The sequence below is a fragment of the Moschus berezovskii genome, chromosome 23 (genome assembly GCF_049115385.1).
Source record: "Moschus berezovskii isolate FMDL1 chromosome 23, NW_MosBer_1.0, whole genome shotgun sequence".
In the NCBI taxonomy this organism is placed as follows: Eukaryota; Metazoa; Chordata; class Mammalia; order Artiodactyla; family Moschidae; genus Moschus; species Moschus berezovskii.
In genome coordinates, this window is record NC_142482.1 from 34,842,002 (window position 1) to 34,866,886 (window position 24,885).

General features: G+C 40.8%; 2 pseudogenes; both read left to right on the top strand.

The window, feature by feature from the left end:
• The first annotated feature begins 3,236 nt into the window (after nt 1–3,236).
• Nucleotides 3,237–3,915, top strand: LOC129543350 (alpha-N-acetylgalactosaminide alpha-2,6-sialyltransferase 6 pseudogene; annotated as a pseudogene).
• Nucleotides 3,916–6,646: 2,731 nt separating this feature from the next.
• On the top strand, nt 6,647–7,803 carry LOC148774132 (PRAME family member 27 pseudogene; annotated as a pseudogene).
• Nucleotides 7,804–24,885: the final 17,082 nt, after the last annotated feature.

Below are 24,885 nucleotides of genomic sequence, written 5' to 3' on the forward strand. Positions count from 1 at the left end.
GTGAATAAGTGAAAGGACCAAAATGCTGTTTGCCTCTTTCCTTGTAAGAAATTCTTATGGAAGTCATACATGAACCTTCAGCTTACATCTCATTGGCCATCACTTAACCATCTGTTTGCACTTAGCTAAGAAAGTTAGGAAATAAATCTTTAACTTGGGCAGCAGTATGCCCAGGCTAAATCGAGATTCTGATACTACTGAAGAAGGGGTGAATGGCTAATGGGGAAATAAGGGATGTAAATAGCATTGTCCCAAAAATTTGTTCTTACTGTTCTCTCAGTATTCCCTGTAGGTTTTTGTCTCACAAATAGAATTGGCTGAGATAAACAAGCATCATCTCCTAGAATACACACAATGATTTAAAAACAGGTTTCTCTGCTACATACTCATTGTTTGTCTCCACAGGTAGTACTTCCCCCTCTCCACAAACAATACCTCCACTGTTTTAGGAATTCTTCCAGCACTCTCAGCCATATGGTTTACCATGCTACTATGCTCTACTCTCAGTGCCAGGGCTCAGCAAAGGCAAGGGTAGGACCACCCCGGTCCTAATATTTCAGACAGTAACCGGTATCTCATTTCATTCACTAGAAAAACAGGAAATTTGGGGGTAGAAGTGTCTGTGGGGAAAAAAAATCATCCAGGTTTCTGTGGGGAAAAAATTAACCAGGTAACAAATCATTTGTGTGTATGTACAATATATCAACAATAGTTCTAAGCATGTAAATATACTGACTCAGGTGCAGATGACAGAAACTATTCTAGATAGTTTAAGCAGAAAGACATTTAGTACAGGGTACTTACAAATTCACTGAAGGAACGGAAGGAGACAAACCAAGACTCAGCCTTTATAAATGATTCCCAAAACACCAGAAGAGAACTGGTCTAATACGGCAGGCGCTTTCCCTGCGACTAAAGCTTGGGTAATCAGGAAGCTGCTCGTTTAACACTGATTCAAGTACCACACTGTTTCCTTCAACACCCAGGCATGAGAAAGCCAACTGTTGGCCCCAAGATCTCATTACCTTGATTACAATTCAGGCCCCATGCCTCGCCTCCTGGCACTCATGGGGCAAAGACTAGACACTGGGACTCATAACATTCCTGCAGAAAACGCAAACACACACCAGAATCTCCACAACTGAGCTTACCTTCAGAACCAGCTGAAGCAACAAAAGTCGAGACCAGCTTCTTTCCACCTTGCAAATCTTACGTGATGGCTTTGTTGGCACAAATATATCATCTGTAAAGGATCTAGAAACTGTTTTAAACGTCCCAGTCTCAAAAATGAAGCAAAGCATATTACACAGGAATAGGAATGGAGTTTTTGCATCCAGTCGGCAGTATCTGTCACAAGCAGTCAACAGGATGGATGAAATCTTTGTCTTCCATGATACTGAAAAAAAGAAGACCTTGTGCCCCTCTTAGGGAGACTTCTCCTTAGGAGTGATAAACTGATTAAACAAGGAGGCAATCAGACGGAGGTGGCGCTACTGTCATGGCAGCCTTCATAAGCAAACCAAAATCTAAGTTTGTAAATGCCGCAAGGTTAGGAAATTAAAATGCTGAGGACAACCAATCAGAGCCAGCTATGCTTTAAGCTACAGTCAGTCAATAATTTCCATACTTCACTTCTGCTTTTTTCCATACGTTTCCCTGGAAAAGTCACTCCCCAAGCTCCTGTGCAAAGAGCACTTCTAACCACTTCTGGTTTGGCGCTGCCCAAGTCAAATCCATTTTTGCTCAAACAGACTCCTAAAATTTTCGATACGTCTCTGTTTATCCTTCTAACGGGAGCAACCAGATGGGTTTACACTCTGAATTGTGTGAAGCTTTAACTTCCCTCAGCCATTTCACCATCTTGAAGGAAGACAGCCTGAAAATGGCACTGATCAATGAAGGGCAGAGCCAAGGAATTCAAAGAGAAGTATGTAACTAGAGCTCCAATGGCATCATGAACCTCTAAATCAAGCGTGCCTGAATCCTGTCTTCCTTGAATTGCTCGATTTATTCAGCCAATGTATCTTCTTTTTGTTTGTGCCCACCATCTTGATTTGGATTTTCCATCTTTGGCAATTAAATGGAGTACATTCTAAGGGAGATCGATCCTGGGTGTTCATTGGAAGGACTGATGCTAAAGCTGAAACTCCGATACTTTGGCCACCTCATGCGACGAGTTGACTCACTGGAAAAGACTCTGATGCTGGGAAAGGTTGGGGGCGGGAGGAGAAGGGGACGACCAAGAATGAGATGGCTGGATGGCATCACCGACTCTGTGGACATGAGTTTGAGTGAACTCCGGGAGTTGTTGATGGACAGGGAGGCCTGGCATGCTGTGATTCATGGGGTCGCAGAGAGTCGGACACAACTGAGTGACTGAACTGAACTGAACTGAACTGAACTGATTCGCATAGCTGTTTAGAACCAAAGTGGGGTATTGAGAGAGATTTAAGTTATGCAGAACTTGCTGAGTTGAAGTAGGAAGAAAAGAAATGAGGACTCTGTCATCTAGAGCCGAGAAAACTTTTGTTACAAGCTTTGTTGCTGCTGCTGCTGCTAAGTCGCTTCAGTCGTGTCCGACTCTGTGCGACCCCATAGACGGCAGCCCACCAGGATCCCCCATCCCTGGGATTCTCCAGGCAAGAACGCTGGAGTGGGTTGCCATTTCCTTCTCCAGACAAACTTTGTTACAAGATATGGAAAAGACTCTGATGCTGGGAAAGGTTGGGGGCGGGAGGAGAAGGGGACGACAGAGAATGAGATGGCTGGATGGCATCACCGACTCTGTGGACATGAGTTTGAGTGTACTCCGGGAGTTGGTGATGGACAGGGAGGCCTGGCGTGCTGTAATTCATGGGGTCGCGGAGAGTCGGACACGACTGAGCGACTGAACTGAACTGAACTGATGAAAACTTACACTGTTGGTCCACCTCCCTGGCTTGGGTGCCGGGGTGAGCAGGGGCGCTAGGACCCGGCGAGCGAGGGCCGCTGCTGGACCTGGGCGGCCTGAGCCCCAAAAGTCCCGCTCTCTCCACTTCAGGCGTCTTGTGAGGGGTCTGAGGGCTACCCAGGCTGGGGGCTACCCAGGCTGGGCGCTCCCCAGGGAAGAGGAAGAAACTGAGGCTCAGAGACGTCACATCACTTGCTTGAAGCTCCTCAGCAGTGTGATCCCACATTCTTGCCCCCGGGTCACTGACGGGACGCTGGTACCCGCCCCATTCAGATGCTGAATAGAGATGAACAGCAACAAACAGATCTTTCATTAATGTTCCCTGCCTGGCCGCATCCTTCAACCTGTAGAAGTGGAGCATCACCGGTATCTACGTCCTCAATCTCAGAAACAAGAGGAGGCTTTCCCGGTGCCGCCAGTCTGTAACTGTCACCAGCTCCAGCTACCTGCTGGGCACCAAGCTGGACACCAGATTGAGCAGGCTGAGCGCACAATCCGCGTGAATGATGCACCCACCACAGGCTCCTCGGCCGATGTGGGCGACAAGACCACCTGGGCCCGTGCCAGTGTATTCCGTGTGCCGCCGAGGCTGCCGGAATTCATCAACCAGACCCCCCGACACTCTGTCCATCGTTTGGGGTCCCCACACATGATGCAGAAGCCCCAGGACAGCCTGGCGCGCCTCACCAGCGCGCAGGCCTGGTGTTCCAGCACCGAGTCTGGAGCCGTCCCTCCCGCCATCGCAAGCGCCGATTTGACAACTTCTTCCGGAGTCAGACAGGCAAGGCCCTGGGGAGAAGACCTGTTCGTGGTTGAGCACAGGCTGGCTCACTAGGGAGACTGTGGCAGAGCTGTGTGACTGCACATACTTCCTGTGTACACCCCACGTAACTGCAACCAGCGGTCCTTCTGCAGCGCATGCCCTAAGGGGCCGGCGAGTGTCCCTACAGCTACATCCAGAATGAACATAGCCTCAAGGGCAACCGTCGCTGCGTCATCATAGAGAATGGCATGTTTCTGAGCCCAGTTGTAGGGAATCACCTTCTCTCAGCCCTCCTGGACCTAGAATACACTGCTGGTGGGAACCTCGCAAGGAACACAAGAGAAGTGGGTCTCCACAGAGCCTCTGCCCAAGGGCCGTCTCCTGGCCAATCAAGACCAGTTGGACATTTGTGTGGCTGTGGGGATCCCAGGGGTGGGAGGCTGGGGTTCTGGTCTTGGGCCTGCCGTGAGTGGCTTTGAAAAAACCCTTTGTTGCGCTCTCTCTGGGCATCCTTCTGCCAGTGTCAGGGTCTAACCTGGAGTATGAGAACTTTCCCTTCTCTCTCATCAGTCACCTTGAGTCTGTCCTCCTGGATCTGGCTTCCATAAGACTGGACCCCTCCAGCCACCACTCCTTTATAGGGGGCTCAGCTCCCTGGGGATCTGAGATTCCCTTCCTAACCTCCTCCTAGAATCTTGGGGTTATATTTTTCATGAACTCCTCCAGAGTTCAGGTGACTCTGGTAAAAAGACAAACCTTCAGCTGTTTTCTTAGCCCGTCCCCTCAGCTGCTATTAGCTGGGCTCTTGAAAGGGCAGTTCCCCTTTTCTGCCATCCAACAGTGAGGTTTTCTACCTGTTGGGGGAAACTTTGGGGCTGAGAAAGGGGGAATCCCAGCCAGTCTGGGGTTTTCTGCAGCGCCTTTGTCTGCAGCTACTGGACTCAACCAACGGTCTCCTCCACACTGGACCTAGCAAAGTTCAAGGGGGCCAGCCAACTGTGTGGCCTGGGTTCTGTCCTCTCTACATCAGGCACTTTATTGCTTGGCCTCAGTGGGGTGGGTTTGTCCTCTGCTCTCTTGGAGTCTGGAAGTGAAGATTGGAGGCCTTCCTGGAGAAGGCTGTGAGGGGTCCAGTGAAAGAGACAGCCAGCAATGAGCCGTTGAACATTGGGGTGGGAGGTAATGATTTGTAATTATTTGTACAAGAATGAAAATGCACCTAAGCTCCAGAAAAGCAAAACATGTACAATAGCAGCTGCAGCTTTAGGCTCAATCTGTGTATTGAGTCAGAGCTTTGAAAGATTTCGTAGGAAATTTTAAAGACAATAGTGTGTTAGCTCTTACAGCCTTTTTCTGATATTCTATATTAACTATTTACTGTGCACCAGGTATTATACTAACAGTTTACTTGTATTAGCTCATTTAACACCTGATGAAAGAAAAGTGAAAGTAATAGCTTAGTCATGTGTTCGACTCTTTGTGACCCCATGGAGTATACAGTCCATGGAATTCTCCGGGCCAGAACACTGGAATGGGTAACTGTTCCCTTCTCCAGGGGATCTTCCCAACCCAAGGATCAAACCCTGGTCTCTTGCATTTCTGGCAGTTTACCAGCTGAATCACCAGGGATGCCCAATACCTGATGACACTAGTACAATCATGATCATCATTTTACTGATGAGGAGACTGAAGTATAAAAACCTATAGAAAATAGAAAAATTCTAGGCCAAAAATAAAAGAACAATCACTTTTCCAGGAGACATCCTTTTGATGTGTTTAAGGTAATTAAAGTTGACAAGAAGTTGTCTTTGCATAGGTGGGTGGGGGGGGAAATGAATTATCCAGGCCCATGCTAAAATCTGGGCTTCCCTTGTGGCTTAGCTGGTAGGGAATCTGCCTGCAATGTGGGAGACCTGGGTTTGATCCCTGGGTTGGGAAGATCCCCTGGAGAAGGGAAAGGCTACTCACTCCAGTGTTCTGGCCTGGAGAATTCCATGGATTGTATGGGGTCCATGGGGTCACAAAGAGTCAGACACAACTGAGTGACTTTCACTTCACTTCATGCTAAAACCAATTGTAATAAAAATTATGGAGAAGAAATACTATCAAGTGATAAAATTGGGGCCTAAGACAAGTTTTATTTCCTGGGCATCTCTCAGATAACCTCTTGTATATTCACTACGTGGAAAGGGTCATCCCTTCTCATTGCAAAGATCATTGCAAAGATGCGGATGAGTGACTTCCCCAAACCCCAGTCCATCAACCTATTGTTCTGAATTGCTCCCTAGAAGAGAACAACGCAGAGACCATGAAACTAACACCTATTTCTGAGAAATTTCTCAGGGCACATTATAAACTCAAAGACCATAATCTAATAACATCCCTGGCTTTGTTTATTATCCCTTGAAGTTCAGTAAAAGTAAAGTCTGTTTAAAATTCAATTAAAGTATTAAGGAAATAGTTTGAGGGCAAAACCTTCAACCAATTAATGAGGAATTAAGGTTGTTGATGATGCTACCCCCTAGGCAATTCTCAGGCCCCACACCAAGAGGAGTACTGTGTGAAGCCCCAAAGGTAAATACCACCCAAACTCCTATCCATCCTGTGATCTCAGTGCCAATGGATAAGGAGATACCTCCCAGGGTGGGTGTAGGCACACCAGATCAGCTAAGAACTTACTTTGCTCCCAGGTCAAGGAGCCTGACTTATTGTGGTCCAACAGAAACATACGTCTTACAAACAACTGTGTAATGTGTTTTTTTAATTTGTTATCCTCCACCATATATTGATTTTATTGTAAGAGTTTAACACTTTCGACAGAATCTTCCAGCTCCAGAGGTACCACCTGGACTCTCCAATATGTCTGAGATCTGAGCAGCCTGCCACCCACATCAGAGCTGTACCCACAGGATTCCTTTTGGAACCAAGTCAGGATGAGTCTCCAGACCTAACCCAGACTCTTGAACCTGGCAGCAGTGAGCCTGCTGAGGGATGAGGCCTCGGCCATCACAGCTCTGGAGTATCTGCCCATCGAACTCTTCCCCCCACTCTTCATGGAAGCTTTCTGTGGGAGTCGAATTGAAACCCTGAAGGCCATGGTGTATGCCTGACCTTTTACCCGTCTGCCTCTGGGTGGCCTAATGCAAAAGCCTCATGCGGGGACCTTACAAGCAGTTCTGGATGGTCTTGATATCCTTCTTGCCCAGAAAAATCATTCCAAGAGGTGCAAACTGCAGGTGCTGGATTTAAGGAATACTGGCCAGGACTTCTGGAAACTGTGGGCTGGATCAAGTGTCTATGTGTCCTCAAGCTCATCAATGACATCAGTGGCTGAGGTCAGGTCAAGGACAGAGCAGCCCTTGGCTCCTTTAGAGGTTTTCATAGAACTTCACTTAAAGGAAAGTACCATGGATGACTTCCTCATCTACCTCATGAGTTCCGCAGGTTGTACCACCTCAAGGATCTGTATTTGGAGACGCCCTCCTTCCTTGAAGGCTGCCTGAACGAGATGCTCAGGTGCCTGATGACTCCCTTGGATAATCTTGCTATAATTCACTCTCTCCTTATGGATTCAGATTTGACCCATCTGTTCCAATGTCCAAACATCAGTCAGCCAAAGGGCCTGGATCTGAGTGGTGACCTCCTGACGTACTCCAACGCTGAGCTCCTCTCAGTTCTGCTGGAGAAAGTTGCAGACACACTTGAAAAACTGGACTTAAACATGTGTGGAATTAGGGACTTCCATCTTGAAGCCATCCTGCCTGCCCTGAGCCATTGCTTCCAGCTCAAGTCCTTCAGCATATGTGGAAACCTCCTCTCCATGGCTATCATGGAGAAGATGCTGCGACACACCTCCACACTGCCCAGTTTAAATAAAGAGCTGTATCCTGTCCCTCAGGAGAGTTTGTGGTCTAGGGGAATCCATCAGCCACAGAGACTTGCACAGTGTCGGGCTGAACTGTTTGAGATTCTGAAGGACTTAGGACATCCCAGGACCATTTGGATTAGCTCTATCTCCTGTCCACAGTGTGAAGGTCATGCATTCTATCATCCTGAGCCCATTATATACTAAGGAAATATCCTTGCCTAGTTGACTGCCTATATCACAAATTTCTTTGGATACTAAAAGCTAGGACAGACTTGCATCATAAGGGAACAGAAACTCATGGTTTCAGATATCTGCTCAATGTGATTATGAGAAGAAAAAGTGATTCAACAAAGGTGCAGGATTGCAGAGGGAAAAGTCGACTCTGAGAGGAAAAGGGGGCTTGGACAAGTGTCCTAAAGAGCCAGAAAGATGAACCTAAATTTCATTTGGTGGATTTGGAGCTTTTGACACATATGAAGTTACCCATGGTTGGATGTTTCTAAAGATATGGTCAAAAATAAAGAGGCCCTCAGTGTAAATTAAAAAAAAAAAAAGAGATTAACACTTTCAAGTTAAATTTGATCAAATCATCATACTATAGGAAGCCACATTGGAACAAAGCCAAGAGCAAGAGTCAACAAACTACAGTGTGGCTCAAACCAGTCTCTTCCCAACCTACATTTGTGAATAAAATTGTACCAAACTCAGCCACATCCATTTCTTGTCTAAATGGCTACTTCACACTGCATTACTATAGCTAGTAGAGTTATCTAATTGTCACAGAGACAGTATGACACAAAGCATAAAATATTTAAGATCTGGCATTTTAAAAAGTCTGTCCCTAACCTAGAGATTCCTAGTTTTGGATCTGGATGCAGCAGTGTGATTGTTGAAGGGGTAGCCCAACCATACACTCTTTTGATGATTCTTTGGAAGGATCCACAAGACTCAGAAACAATTATTTATACTGAGGCTAAAGGCTTCCCTGATGGCTCAGCAGTAAAGAATCTGTCTGCCAATGCAGGAGACTTGAGTTCAATCCCTGGATCAGAAAGATCCCCTGGAGGAGGTCATGGCAACCCATTCTAGAATTCTTGCCTGAAAAATCCCATGGACAGAAGAGCCTGGCAGGTTGCAGTCCATGGGGTTGCAAAGAGTCAGACATGACTTAGAGACTAAAAAAAAAAAAAAACATTTATTACAGCTAAAAGATATAAAGCAGGATGAGCAAGGGGGAAAAATGTACCCACTGGAGGCTGTTGGGAAATAAACACAGGTTTCTAAAGCCCTCCTTCATGAAAGGCTTCCTCTAACAATGATTTACATAATAGCACATGCATAGCATTCTGCCCAAAGAAGCCCACCTGCATCTCAGACTCCAGAACTCTTACTGAGGGCTGGTTAAGTCATCATATTCACCTGCTTGGCCAGCCATGATTTCCTCAGCTCCAGATCCTCAGCAGGAAGCCAGTATCCACCCGAAATCACAGTGTCTGCATAAACTTTCTTGGCAAGTTGGTCTAGCATGGTTGGGTGCCTCAGGTGTACAAAACAACCTTAATACTTAATAACAGAGGGAATATCCCAAGGGCCATGTTTCCAGGAGTTGGTCAAGGCTCAATCACACAGCAGACCCTCTTGAAAAATAACACTAGTGTTGAACAACCAGGCCTGGCATGTTAACTCTTTTCCACTGAGGGAAGCAAGTTTAGATGGTCTCCTTGGAAGGGAGATGGGTCAGGTACATCTCAGCATACCTTTCTGAAAAGAGGAAGGCATACAGCCGTGGGGTAGCTGAGGAATAGGTAGCAAATGCTTGTCTCCCCAGCATTTCTGTCTTTTAAACAGAACCTAGGGACTTCCCTGGCAGTCCAGGGGTTAAGCCTCTGTACTTTCAATGCAGGGGGCATGGATTCCATTCCTGGTCAGGGGACTAAGATTCCACATGCTGTGCAGCCAAAAGAATAAATAAGTTTTTTTTTAAACCCCAAAACCTAAATTTCTTTGGGCGATCCCTGTCAGCCGGTATTTATTTGCGGGATAGACTGACTCTCCATTTCAAGATTGGACCCTAACAGTCTATTCCCCTCATCTGGCCACAGTAATTGTTACAAAGACTGTCATGTGATCAAATGTATGGCAAGAAGAGCCTTCTATAGGAGAGTTCTAGGTAAGAAAGTTTTCGAATTTTCTATGGAAGCCATTTTCTAAAATGGGCTCTTTTCTCCCTGCTTCGTTTAGGATGCAATTGTGTGGTCTAGTCACAGTTGTGGTCTATTTTCCAGTCACTTTTGTTACTGTTGATACAACTTGTATGATGCCTAAGCTCAAAAATAAGTTACAGCAAAACTGTGAGAGATGCAATAGAAAGAGAGCTGGAACCTTGAAGACACATGACCATAAATCAAACAGCTCCTCTGATGGTGTATGCCTCTGCTCCTCTCGGTTTCCTATTAGCTACCCCTCATCCACACCCCTTCCCAGCTAAAATTCTTTTATTTGATCCAGAGGGATGGGATGGGGATGGAGGTGGGAGGGGGGCTCAGGATGGGGAACACAGGTATACCCATGGCTGATTCATGTCAATGTATGGCAAAACCACTACAATATTGTAAAGTAATTAGCCTCCAATTAAAATAAAAAAATAAATAAACCAGTTTGAACTGTTATCTCTGTCACTCACCATAAACACTCCTGACTGATAAAGTATTATCATTCCTACTTTACAAATGAGAAGACCTAAGCACAGAGAAGGAAATGGCAACCCACTCCAGTGTTCTTGCCTGGAAAATCCCATGGATGGAGAAGCCTGGTAGGCTACAGTCCATGGGTCGCAAAGAGTTGGACACGACTGAGCAACTTCACAAGCACAGAGAAGTTAAATAATTTGTCTACAGTCACAGCTAGAATAAATGGCAGAGTCAGGATTCAAGAGCATTTCTCTTTGTGTCTAAAACTGATACATTTTGGAGACTTCCCTAGTGGTTCAATGGTTCAATTCAGTTCAGTTCAGTTCAGTCGCTCAGTAGTGTCCGACTCTCTGCAATCCCATGAATCACAGCACGCCAGGCCTCCCTGTCCATCACCAACTCCTGGAGTTCACTCAAACTCATCTCCATCGAGTCGGTGATGCCATCCAGCCATCTCATTCTCGGTCGTCCCCTTCTCCTCCTGCCACCAATCCCTCCCAGCATCAGAGTCTTTTCCAGTGAGTCAACTCGTCGCATGAGGTGGCCGAAGTATTGGAGCTTCAGCTTTAGCATCAGTCCTTCCAATGAACACCCAGGATTGATCTCCTTTAGAATGGACTGGTTGGATCTCCTTGCAATCCAGGGACTCTCAAGCGTCTTCTCTAACACCACAGTTCAAAAGCATCAATTCTTCGGTGATCAGCTTTCTTCACAGCCCAACTCTCACATCCATACATGACCACGGGAAAAACCATAGCCTTGACTAGACGGACCTTGGTTGGCAAAGTAATGTCTCTGCTTTTTAATATGATGTCTAGGTTGGTCATAACTTTCTTTCCAAGGAGTAAGCATCTTTTAATTTCATGGCTGCAATCAGCATCCGCAGTGGTTTTGGAACCCAAAAAAATAAAGTCTGACACTGTTTCCACTGTTTCCCCATCTATTTCCCATGAAGTGATGGGACCAGATGCCCTGATCTTTGTTTTCTGAATGTTGAGCTTCAAGCCAACCTTTTCACTCTCCTCTTTCACTTTCATCAAGATGCTTTTGAGTTCCTCTTCACTTTCTGCCATAACGGTATCATCTGCATATCTGAGGTTATTGATATTTCTCCCATCAATCTTGATTCCAGCCTGTGCTTCTTCCAGCCCAGCGTTCCTCATGATGTACTCTGCATATAAGTTAAATAAGCAGGGTGACAATATACAACCCTGAGTGGTTAAGACTCTGCATTTCCAACACAGGAGGCTCTGGTTTGATCCCTGGTAGGGGAACTAAGCAGAGAAGGCAATGGCAAGCCACTCCAGTACTCTTGCCTAGAAAATCCCATGGATGGAGGAGCCTGGTAGGCTGCAGTCCGTGGGGTTGCTAAGGGTTGGACACAACTGAGCGACTTCACTTTCATTTTTCACTTTCACACATTGGAGAAGGAAATGGCAACCCACTCCAGTGTTCTTGCCTGGAGAATCCCAGGGATGGGGGAGCCTGGTGGGCTTCCATCTATGGGGTCACACAGAGTCGGAAACGACTGAAGTGACTTAGCAGTAGCAGCAGGGGAACTAAGATGCCACATGCCTCTGGTGGGATCAAAAAGAAAAAAACTGATACATTTTTCTTCTAATTTATGCAGCCATAGAATAGTTTCTTGTTGAGCTCACCCTGCATCCCCCATCAGAATCAGCTATTTGAGAACCATGCATTCAGATAGTGTGGAAATGCATTGTATCATCATTGATTTTATAGCTATTCCATCTCTAAAGATTGGGAATATTTGATCCTTAATATGAAAAAAGAGTGGAGACCAAACTGACCACTCCTTTGATTTTGTATTTCCTCCTCTTTAATCACTTTATGTATTATTATTCCATTTTTTCCTGAACCATTTATGGAGTAAAATAAATATCATTCTGGATTCCTGAAAAACTCCCTATTTTAGGTTCAAAAGTTAGATCCAAAACAGTTAGTTGAATTTAGCATCCAATAAGAACCATCTCAGATGATTTTACTAGGTTTATCTATACTTGTATTTATCAACTATTCATGCCTATGTAAAATCCCAATTATAGTCATACAGGAAAAAAAAAAAAAAACTACTACGCATGTCCCCAGAAAGTAAAAGGTGAAGTATAACTGTGGGGAAAAAGTCTTTTCAAATATTCTCATACTGAGAGCCTATTATAAGTGCAAAAAGATTAAAGATATAGTATAAAGGTATATATTTAAATTACTACAAATAACTGTTTAACTGGCGCTGCCTAGGGTACATCAGCAGCCCCTAAATGATCAAAGGCTATTGCTGCAGGCAAGGTCCAAAACCACCTGCTTATATAAAGAACTTTAGATGACAGAACTGATATTATGCATGTATATTGATACTTCTTGAAATGATGATTAAAAAAAAAGAATATCTATCCAAAACTGACAGAAGGCAAACAGATTGGGAGTTAAGTTTGTAATTCTGCTACCGACTCATCCTTTGTCTTGTGTAGAAATGTTATAATTTCTTAGGATATTTCACAAATCTCCTGCCCTGTCACTGTTATCTACAGAAAAAGGAAAATTCAGGTTATATTGGAACTCAAGTAGGCACTCTGTTTCACTCCCTCTGTACAACACCAAGCAAAATTGTGAAATATGATAGGTTTAGTTTTTCCCCATATCCACATCAAGTCCTAACTTTTGAAAGAATGGTATGGTAAACTAATTACACTATTATTTTGCATTTTTATGCAACCCTAGGAAGAAAACATATTACAACTGGCTGAATAATCCACATATATATGTATAAACAGATAGCAGTAAATTTTATTTCAATTATATGTTAGTGTTTATTTTGTATATGTAATATGCAATTATACATTTCATATGTATTTAATATCTATGTAATTAGAAAATTTTTAATAAAGGAAATAGAAATTTTATATATATATACAATTGAAATAAAAGTTATACAAAAATACTGATCTATACTTTTTGTAATGCACTGAGACATTTTTTTGTATTGTATTCTGTTTTTTCTTAGTTAAAATCAGGTCACAACTTGACTTATTAAATTGATGTCAAAACCTGCTAATGGCTTATGACTCACAAATTAAAAGCAACAATTTATAATAAAGACTAAATATTCATGTGTCCCAAAACCCTACTTCTGTAGTTTATATGTCAACAGAGAAAAGAACCAACTGAAAACTGCTTCAGAGTAGAATATCAGACATCAGTGAGGACACAAAAATTGAAAGCTTTCCCTGGATTTGACAGATTCTTCCACCAAGACAGGCTTTTCTTTTTGCAAAGCTCACAGCAACCTTACAGTCAGGTGTGGCCAGGATGGAAATTGTTGTATGCCAATTTCAGGCCTGGTCATAGGCTTCATGCATGACCACCATCCTCCGTCTCCTGATTGAGACAGCTAACAGAGTGGTCTCAAAAGTTAAGAGTTGAAAAAGGCAAAAACACTAGATGGAAGGAGGCTAGATACCTTCACCACTGCTCGAAAAAGACCCATTCATCAATCATGAACGTCAGTTTTGGACTTTATATGAGAGAGAAAGAAATTTCTAGTGTGTTAAGCCCCCAGAAATTCATAGCAGCTAGCACTGCTGGAATTGCCTTCTACCAATACTTTGGCCACCTCATGCGACGGGTTGACTCACTGGAAAAGACTCTGATGCTGGGAAAGGTTGGGGGCGGGAGGAGAAGGGGACGACCGAGAATGAGATGGCTGGATGGCATCACCAACTCTGTGGACATGAGTTTGAGTGAACTCCAGGAGTTGGTGATGGACAGGGAGGCTTGGCGTGCTGTGATTCGTGGGGTCGCGGAGAGTCGGACACGACTGAGTGACTGAACTGAACTGAAGACACAATAGAAGCTCTTCACTTTCAAGAAGAGGTACATCCTTTGGAGTATCCCCAAAACAAGGAGGAAGAAGCATCCATTTTTTGATCAGAAATATTGCAGACTATACACTATTCTCAGATTCCTTCCTCTGTCAACTCTTCTTAGTCTGCGTTTCAGTTTTTCTTTCATGGTCTCCCCATTTCCACAACTTTACATCCCAATATAAACTCAAACAAACAAACTTCATAAAGAGCTGGAACATAAAGAAAGCTGAGTGCCAAAAAATTGAAGCTTTTGAACTGTGGTGTTAGAGAAGACTCTTGAGAGTCCCTTGGACTGCAAGGAGATCAAACCAGTCATTCCTAAAGGAAATCAGTCCTAAATATTCATTGGAGGGACTGATGCTGAAGCTGAAGCTACAGTACTTCGCCACCTGATGCGAAGAGCCAACTCATTGGAAAAGACCTTGATGCTGGAAAAGACTGAAGTCAGGAGGAGACAACAGAGGATGAGATGTTTGGATGGCATCACCAACTCCATTATGGACATGAGTTTGAGCAAGCTCCGGGAGTTGGTAATGGACAGGGAACCCTGGTGTGCTGCAGTCCGTGGGTTTAGACATGACTGAGCAAACTGAAAACAATAACAATAAACTAAAAAAAAAAACCTCCCATCCATAATCCCAGGCTTTCTTCCATATTCCAAATCCAAACTCCTTTGAATGTTTTAGCAATGATAAACGTATTTTAATGCCAATGAGACGACAAAGACAGGGGAAGGAGAAACAGTGAAAGTAGGAGAATCCATTTCCAGCACTAGCTGAAAATGAAAGTCTCTCAGTCACGTCCAACTCTTTTGAGACCCCATGGACTGGAACTCACCAAGGCTCCTCTGTCAATGGAATTCTCCAGGCAAGAATACTGGAGTGGGTCGCCTTTCCCTTCTCCAGGGGGTCTTCCTGACACAAGGACTAAACCTAGGTCTCTTGCAGAGCAGGCAGTTTCTTTACCATCTGAGCTATAGAAGAACCCAGTTCAGCTGAACATGTGCCAAGTTAGATATATACATGATCAATATCTCTCTCTCCTTTCTCCTCTGGTTTCCAGATCTCATCCCAGGGACCCATTAAATAGCTTACTCTTTTTACTAGAATTTCTTTTTTCCTTAGTGAATAAAGTATGTTTCCAGCACTTGCTACATCATCAAGGTGGAGTTCTGTTTTATTGTTATTGATATTCTGGTTTTAGTGAGTTGAGGGGCTGGTGGTCATGAATTTGTTTTCTCAGCACCTAACTTTCTTGGCCTAGACTATCACTGAAAAATAGTCAGCAAAACAGAGAGACCTAATGTATAGCAGAAGGAAAAATAGCACTCTTACATGACCTGCTATGCAGAACATGGAAACTTATCAAAGCCTGAACTGACAGATTATTCAAATACCAACCGCCCACCTCCCCCCAGCCAAAAATCCAAGAACAATTAAGTTAATTATAAGAAAACACATTCCACAATTGTGTTGACCATGGAATTAATTTGTCTAGTGAAGAGAGGCAGAGAAAACATTCTTTTCAAGGGTTCCTGTGCAAAAGTTAATTCAGCGAACAGAGCCTGATCCAAGTCTTGGCTTCAAGCAATATCAATTTTATGTAAAACATTGATAACCGAGAGATTTTTGAAACTCAGTTCTCTCATAGTTGAAGGCAGGCATTTCCTGGTCAACATATTAAAATGATCAGACTGTGTATTTTTTTCCAGCAAATAGATTCTTTATGAATAAATCATATTGTCATGAAAAATACAAAATCAGTGTCATACTAAAAATTCCTTGGATTTCCAAGAAATAACAATGTAGCAAATGCGAATTGGGTATTTTTGGATTTTCTGGGGGGAGGGGTATTTTCAACTAACAGAAAAAATATGTTATCTTCTATATATTCTATTATAGCATTGCATTTAATAGGGATATTCATTGCATTCATGAATACATTGCATGAAGGAGAGGGCAGTATGTATTTAATCTACTATGTTCACAGAAAACCTTGCAAAAGCTTGAAACTTCAAAATGCAGATCTATGGTTAATTTAATTTCTACTTAATTCCTGATTAGCATGAAAAATCATTTTGCTTGAACTCTTGTCAAAGATTTTCTGAAATATGTCAGCTCAATTTTCCATTGAAGTAAGAATGTAATGGATACAAAATACTTCTCTAATAACTGGTTGTTTTTCATGACTCAGGCTCACCACAGTAAAAATGTAAATAACATAAATTTACAAAATCTGGAACCCTGGTCACGCAGATGCAGGAAATACAGACTTCAGAGAAAATAAATGTTTGGTTGAATGTATACTAGTCAAAGACCATGTCCCAGAAACTGATTTATTTACAAAAAGAGCGTTTGTATGAGCTTGTGATTCCTTTCCTTTTTTTGTTTTTAAATTATTTCAAATATACAAAAGATGTTCATGTACCCACCATCTGGATTTAAAATGTTAATATTTGCCATATTTGATTTAAACTTTTTCTGAGAAATAAAATATCACAAGGTTATTTGAAGCAGCCTCTCTCTCCTCAGATGTAATTAATAATTACAAGACCATGTGTCTCCCTCCAAATCATGTCTTTATATTTTAGCACATATATCCGTTCCGTTCCGTTCCGTTCAGTCGCTCAGTCGTGTCCGACTCTTTGCGACCCCATGGACTGTAGCCTTCCACGCTTCTCCGTCCATGGGATTCTCCAGGCAAGAATACTGGAGTGGGTTACCATTTCCTTCTCCAGGGGATCTTCCCGACCCAGGGATCGAACCCGGGTCTCCCGCATTGGAGGCAGATGCTTTAACTGCTGAGCCACCAGGGAAGCCCCTAGCACATATATAGGTTACCATAAATCAATAAAATATTTGTGTGTGCATTTTAAGTTACAAAAGTGATATTTAAGGCTTTTGATTTATCTGACAATTTCTGTTTTAAAAGTGCATTTCATCTATTTCCTGTGATTTTCAATAGAATTGGATATAGATAAAATTTATAAATTTTATGCTTCCTCTTTTCTATGATTTTTGTTTGCTTATTTCCTCCTTCCTGTCTTGTATTAGATTTAACCAACTTTTCTTTATTTCATTTTCCCTCTATTGACTTGGAAAATACACTTAGGATTTCTGTCTTAAGTGGTTGCACTGAAATTTGCCAGCCACAACTTATCTAAAGTTACCAACATCACTACCAAGGTCCTGTATTCTCTATTTGTTTTTATTTTTATAGGAGTACATTTTTTAGTGCTTATTTCATTAAGATTCAGTACACAGTAAATAGTCTTAGTTTTTGTTTGGTTTATCTTCACTTCTCTCCTAAATGACAGATTTGCAGGGTTAGAATTTCCATACTAACAACTAATAGCTATTTTCTCTCAGTAGTTTAAATATACTATTCCTCTGTGTTCTGTCCATTTTATTTTAGTCAGAGAGAAATTTGTATTTATTTGTCTAAGATTTTTCTTTGTAAGTCATCTTTTTTTTTCTATTGGCCTTTACAAATTTTTGTTGTCTTTGGTGTTTTTCACATTTTTAATAATGCATTCAATTGTCTTTAAACACACTGCTTTAGATTTATTGTGCTTCTTTATCCTGGGACTCTTGACTTTGAACAATTGATGAAAATTCTCAGATACTATCTGTTACTATTTGCTTTTCCCATCTTCTATGCTTATCTTCTGGAAAATCTAATAGGCGTATGTTGGAATTTATTATTCTACCCACTTGCTAAATCTTTCTTGTATTTTCTATTTCTTTATCACTTTCTTTTATTTCACTAATAGACTCTTCAGAATAATCTGATAATCCTTATAACTTGCATACAGCATTTTTAGATGTTTTTTCTTATTCAAATCTGCCAATTTTTAATTTATAGTGTACTATTATTTTTATTATAGTTTTGTGTGAGTTTTATGTTCTTTATATGTTTTTATCATTTAAAACACAATCTATGCTTGTCATTCATATTTTTCTATTGTTTCAAGTTCTTAGTCTTGAGAAAATATATCATGTTTAGAATGTTCATTTATTCTTAAAATAAAGAGAAAATGAATAAAGGAAAATAATAGGCCACCCCTCTTCTCTCTTCCCTAATAATAGAGCCTGGCAATCTGTTTACATCTCTAATTCAAAAGACAGAAATGCAAAATGAACTGAGTTGTATACTTGCCTATCTTCCTGGGATTATATTAACTCTTTTATTTCTTCTATTACAGCCTTAGTGTGGGCCACCTTTAATTCTCACTGCACTTCTTCAAATGCCTCCTAATTTGTCTCGCTGTTAATGCCTTTGTGCCTTCTAATATATTCATCAGCCAGTGCTCAGAGATATCTCATTAAATATACATATGGAGTCACTTGCCTTAGGAATACCTTTCAGAGGCTTCTGATTGTTCCAGACTCTGTTCTAAGCCTATAAGAATTTAGCCCATATTCCGCTTATCTTCCTTATAAAAATAGTGGTAAGTCTTGAAAGTTTTAGGTTTAGGTGGGTATCCCTTGATATCAGAGGAAGTGATCCCTGCCTTGTGTATGTAGAAGTGGTCAGTTATATCAACGAGCATCAAATGAAGTCCACTGAACAGCTTCTGGAAAATCATGTCCTTCCTGAATTGAAGAAAGAGTGAAAGGAGTGGAAGTGGGGAGAGGGGAAAAGAAGGAAGACAATTCATTTCCCCAACTACTTTCTTTTTCAGAAACTACTTTTTCCTTCTGAAATAAATTGCAAAAGTATGTTATACATGGAAGATACTGCAGCTGTCATGCAACCATGAGGGCAAGACAGAAGAAAATATATTCTCTATTATGACATCGACCTGCTGGGGGGAGAAAAGCAAACCCTGAATGACTCTGATTCCTGTGTCTCTGTCCATCCTGTTGCATTGACTTCAGGATCATAAAACAACTTTTACTGCCATGAGGGTGTAGTAGACTCCCACCTCAGAGTCTTTATCAGGCTGCAGTATAATATTGCCTGGAGTATATATTGAATGTACATGGGGCTATACTCACATTTGGTTTCTTCACATGATTATTATAGTCATTATCCAGTAATATCTTGAGGAAGAGTTGAACATGACGGAAGCAACTTAGCGCGCACACACACACACAGATGAAAATACTTCCCTAAGTGTGTGACTATTTCTTTCTCATCCTTCAGCTGTCAATGGATATATCATTTCCTCAGAGAGATTGCCCTGGAGCCCTGTGTAAAATGATACTCCATTATTTTCTCACACACTTTAGTGATAAACTTCCTTATAACATTTATTAATATTTGAAATAATTTTATGTGTTTAGTAGCTCTCTTTCTACTCACTGTGTGAGCAATAAGAACTGTCTTCTGTATCAGTGTGTGTGTGTGTGTGTACATCAAACTTTGTGCTTAGCACAAAGTGAGCACTCACTGGTTGTGTATGTGATTTGGGAATATAGAGGACTGTCACTGCCCTGTTTACATTTTTCAATTACTGTCTGAGCTAACTTCAGCCCTTCTCTCTTCAACCATATCTGAGTGAAGCCAATCATTCAGTACATTGGAAGGAAAGAAAAGAAAATAGGCTAAGGAAAAGATAATAAATGAAAGAATTTTCAAAACAGACTGTTTAGATGACTTTCTCTCTTTTTACTTTAGTTTTTGAAAAATAGGTTTCAAAAATATTCCTAAAATTGGTATATTCTTTATCTTCTCTGTTTGGTCCACTAATTAGCTTCAGGTTGTTGGTTTTGTTTCTTTCTTTTATCAGAGCATTTTTTTTAAGCCTTTGAAAAAGGTTACTCTTAGAAAAAAATGAGCTGTCTTTTACTTGTACATCTATGCACCGATTACCATCCTTCCAAAAAAAGAAAAGACCAACTGTATTGCCCAATTCTCAAAGCAATTATGAAGTCACTTAAATTTATCCCAAATCACCCATAGGATAACTCAGTGCTGAAATAATTCCTTCAGTCAATGTTTATTGTTTATTTATTTATTTATTTTTTTTTTTTTGAACAGAGGAAAATTTATGCGTCGAACCTGGACTGGTCACTTATGATAATATACATGCTACAATTCCATTCTCTCCAATCTTTCCACCTTCACCCTCTCCCACAGAGTCCCAAAGACTGTTCTAAATGCCTATGTTTGTTTATTTATCAATAGATTACTTGGTCTTCAAGGGACCAGTACGCTTATCTTTGTTTTCTCAGCCTTGTACTCTTCCTGATATCACAAAGCACAAAATGGAGCTCTACTGAATGAATACCCCAAAAAATCTTTATTTAAAACTGCAAACATAGTGACGAAAACAAGTCCAATAAAATCTGCCTTTTTCTACTTGCTTTGGCATATTTTATGACTCAGTATTTTGCATTTTGCAGAATATTTTAATATTTATGATTCATATAACAGGACATTAAATTTATTCTTAAAAACATTGATATACTTTTGTTGTGTTCAAAATCATTTTTTAAATGAGGCAGAAGCAAAAAGTAATAAATACAATTGTTTAAGAACATGAATGATTCCTATTTTGGAGCTTTATTATATAAAAAAATAGATACTAGTACTCATAATTAATTATAAAAGTGCCTACAACTCTATTACCCTTTTATATGTAATTTAACATCTTATGTTTATATACATATTATATAATAATTTAATCTCTTCCCCAGACAAAAAAGAAACAGAAATATTCCAGGCTAATATTATCACTAATAAAGCATTGTTCATCTTAGAGATGAGACTGAGTTAATTTAGATAAACTTTTTTCCAGGTATTAATTTTTCAAAAATTAATAAAGGTATTTTTCTAATTTACTAAAGATCTGAGCCTAACACACAAAAGTTCTTACTTAACATAGAATTCATTTTCATAGTCCTAAAAAACAATATTATCTTAACTATCATCCTCATCTTGATGATTCCCTGACCCTATGCATGCATGCTCAGTCATGTCCAATTCTTTGTGAGCCCTTGACTGCCTATAGACTGCCATGGACTATAGACTGCCAAGCTTCTCTGTCCACGGGATTTCCCAGGCAAGAATAGTGGGATGGGTTGCCAATTTCCTCCACCAGGGGATCTTCCTGACCCACAGATCGAACCAGCATCTCCTGTGCAGCTTCTTTACCACTGAGCGACCAGGGAAGCCCCCTTGACCATATATAACCAGATGTCAATTCAGAACACCTAAGTTTTGCAGTTCTACTCTGTTGCTTAATTTCCTTGAATTATAATTATGTAATTACCTTGTCTGACTCTTCCACGCCCTCCACCCCTATTGTAAATCACTTAAAGGCATGAATTTGTGTTTTCTAATTCTTCTATTATCCTTCACAATGTCTTAAATTATACCCTAAAATTAGTAGACTTGCAGTAACTTTTGTTGAATTGAGGCTTATACAAACTATGTATTTTTCTACTAAGTCACTATTTTTTATAAAATCCATCATGAAAATAATCATATGCTCAAATAAATTGGAAAATGTTGTTAAATCCAGTATCCATTTGATAAATTTGGTATAACGGATAGTACTGGCTACTATCTACAATTTTTCATCCAGCATTTTTGTCCCCTTCCTTTCAAGAGTTATCTGTACCTACCACACACCTTTTAAGATGGGATTATGTGAGACAAAAGCAAATACCTATTGTCAATACCTCAAACTCCAAACACCTCCTATGGTGTTTGACTGACATGACATACACCTTTAACAAGAGCTGTCTTACAGAGACTATAGGAAAGAGACAGGCAGGCAGACTTCAGACAGAGGCTTAAAGTGACTGCCATTCTTCTTTTGACAGTTTTATTTGACTCTAGCTCAAGTCAACTTATCTTCCTACTCCACATAGATTTCTAATTTAAAAGTGACTAGCATCTTAGAAAAGGGGAAGGAAACATTAGCAGAGCTTTAGAAAGCAGAGCAGTAGAGTTGAGCACTTAGTTTTCTCTAGAAACACATAATATCTGCATTTTTACTTTAGATCCATATAGAAAATGCAGAGTATTTTTGATGTCCATGTAAGATGAACTTTAATTTTTGTTCAAGATTCATGTTCGACTTTCTTTTTTTTAAATTAATTTTCATTGAAGTAGAGTTGATTTACAATGTGTGTTAGTTTCAGGTATACAGCAGGATGAATGATCTCTCTCTCTCTATATATATATATATACATCGATTCACTCTTTTTTAGATTCTTTTTCCATGTCACTTATTACAAAGTATTGAGTACTCTGTGCTGTACAGTAGGTCCTTATTAGTTTCCTATTTTTTATATAGTAGTGTGTATATGTCCATCCTCATCTCCCAAATAATCCCTCCACCACCCTTTCCCTATTGGTAACCATAAGTTTGTTTTTGACATCTGGAACTGTTTTGTAAATAAGTTGTACCATTACTTAGATTCCACATATAATATTTAGATTCCACAAATAAGTGATATCATATAGTATTTGGTATCTGATATCTGTCTTTCCCTACCTGACTTTCTTCACTCATTATGACAATCTCTGTGTCCATCTATATCACTGCAACTGGCATTATTTTTTTCTTTTTTATGGTTAAGTAATATTTGGCTATCTTTCAATAATCTCCCCCTCCTGGTGGTTCAGATGGTAAAGAATCTATGTACAATGCAGAAAACCTGAGTTCAATCCCTGGGTAGGGAAGATCCCATGGAGAAGGGAATGGTAACCCACTCTAGTATTCTTGCCTGGAGAACTCCATGGGCAGAGGAGCCTTGTGGGTTACGGTCCATGGGGTCATAAAGAGTCGGACACGATTGAGTGTCTAACACTTTCACTTTGTTTCTCTTTGGGTAAAACACCCTCCCCTATCCTCAGTCACAATACAAAATGCTATTAAATATTGAATACACTAATGAAAGATGAGTAAAAAGAGAGGGAGGTATTATTTTTATGAAAAGTTGAATGCTTTGGAAAGACTAGATAAAAGAGAATCCTCTAGAATTGGACATGGGTGAGGCACCATTAATAAACAGACCCTTCATACAAAGTCAGAAGGTTGTCATCGTGACAATCAATCCCCACCCAGCCTGAAACAGAGAAATACGGTTAGTTTCATCCTCCTGACTCTGACATCACTCATCAATCCACAAATGAAGAATATAGGAGCCTATGTGAAGGGAGAGAAAAAATTACCTTAAAATCCTTTTCTTGATGAGATTTCTCCACTTAAAAATAAATTACAACAACAATAAAATGCAAATTCATTTCTGTGCTTTGGTGTTCAGTTGCTAACTCATGTCTGACTCTTTGTGATCCTATGGACCGCAGCATGTCAGGCCTCCCTGTCCTTCACTATTTCCCAGAGTTTGCTCAAACTCATGTCCATTAAGTCAGTGATCACATCCAACCATCTCATCCTCTGTTGTCCCCTTCTCCTCCCACTTCAATCTTTCCCAGCATCAGTGTCTTTTCCAATGAGTTGGCTCTTCACATCAGGTGTCCAAAGTATTGAAGTTGAAGCTTCAGCATCAGTGCTTCCAATATATATTCAGGGTTGATTTCCTTTAGGATTGACTGATTTGATTTCCCTGCTGTCCAAGGGACTCTCGAGAGTCTTCTCCAGCACCATAGTTCAAATGCATCAATTCTTCAGCACTCAGCTTTCTTTTTGGTCTGACTCTCACATTCATACATGACTACTGGAAAAAACCGTAGCTTTGAGGTCAGCAAAGTGATGTCTCTGTTTTTTAATATGCTGCCTAGGCTTGTCACAGCCTTTTTTTTTTTTCAAGGAGCAAGTGTCTTTTAATTTCATGACTGCAGTCACTGTCCACAGTGATTTTGGAATCCAGGAAAATAAAATCTGTCACTATTTCCATTTTTTCCCCATCTATTTGCCATGAAGTGAGGGGACCAGATGCCATGATCTTAGTATTTTGAATGTTGAATTTTTAAGACAGTTTTTTCCACTCTCCTCTTTCAGTTTCATCTGGAGGCTTTTGATTTTAGCATACATTTCTTTCCTGGACAAGATATTGTCAATTCCGTTGGTTGATGAATGCCTCCTTAGGTATGTGCATATCCTGCTCATGTTACAGCTAACCAAAATGGATACAAAGTTTTCCCCAGACAAACTGAGTTTCCTCATGCCATTTCTCTCCTCTCAGTCAATCACATTAACCCCCTTCCAAGTCTGTATAGCTATAAGTTTATGGATGCTAACTCTTTAAAATCTGTTCCTTGCTCTAAGCTTACACTAAGCAATCATTTCTCAAATGTGTACCACTCCCCATGAAGGTTGAACAAATCTAAACAAAAGAAGCTAATACTAAAATCTATTCCAAGCTCTTGGAAAATAATTTGAAATACATTTCTGGCTAACCAGACAGTTTGTAATACTATCTTTCCACATGGTGGACAGCAAATTAATATGAGCTTGTACATGTCACTATCCGCACCACTGTGTCCTTTCCAAGGGATTGTTCAACACATACACATACAAATGCATTCTCATCCCATATTTCGTTCAAGCGTTTATTGTCACCTTCTGTTCATGCTTCCTAAATCTGACCTTATAGCTGGACTTTGAAGAACTGAAAGTGAGAATAGGTGAAAGTCAAATCAAGTGACTGGTTGGTGTGTGTTTTTTCATCCATTTTATTATTGCTTTCTTGGAGTTGTCAGTGTACAATCTTGAGCTTAGCAGGGATAGCTGTTATCAGGCAAAGGAGTTGGCATATCTTCCATTCTTGTTCAGATGCTAGTTTGCAATAATTTTCTAAAATCCACAG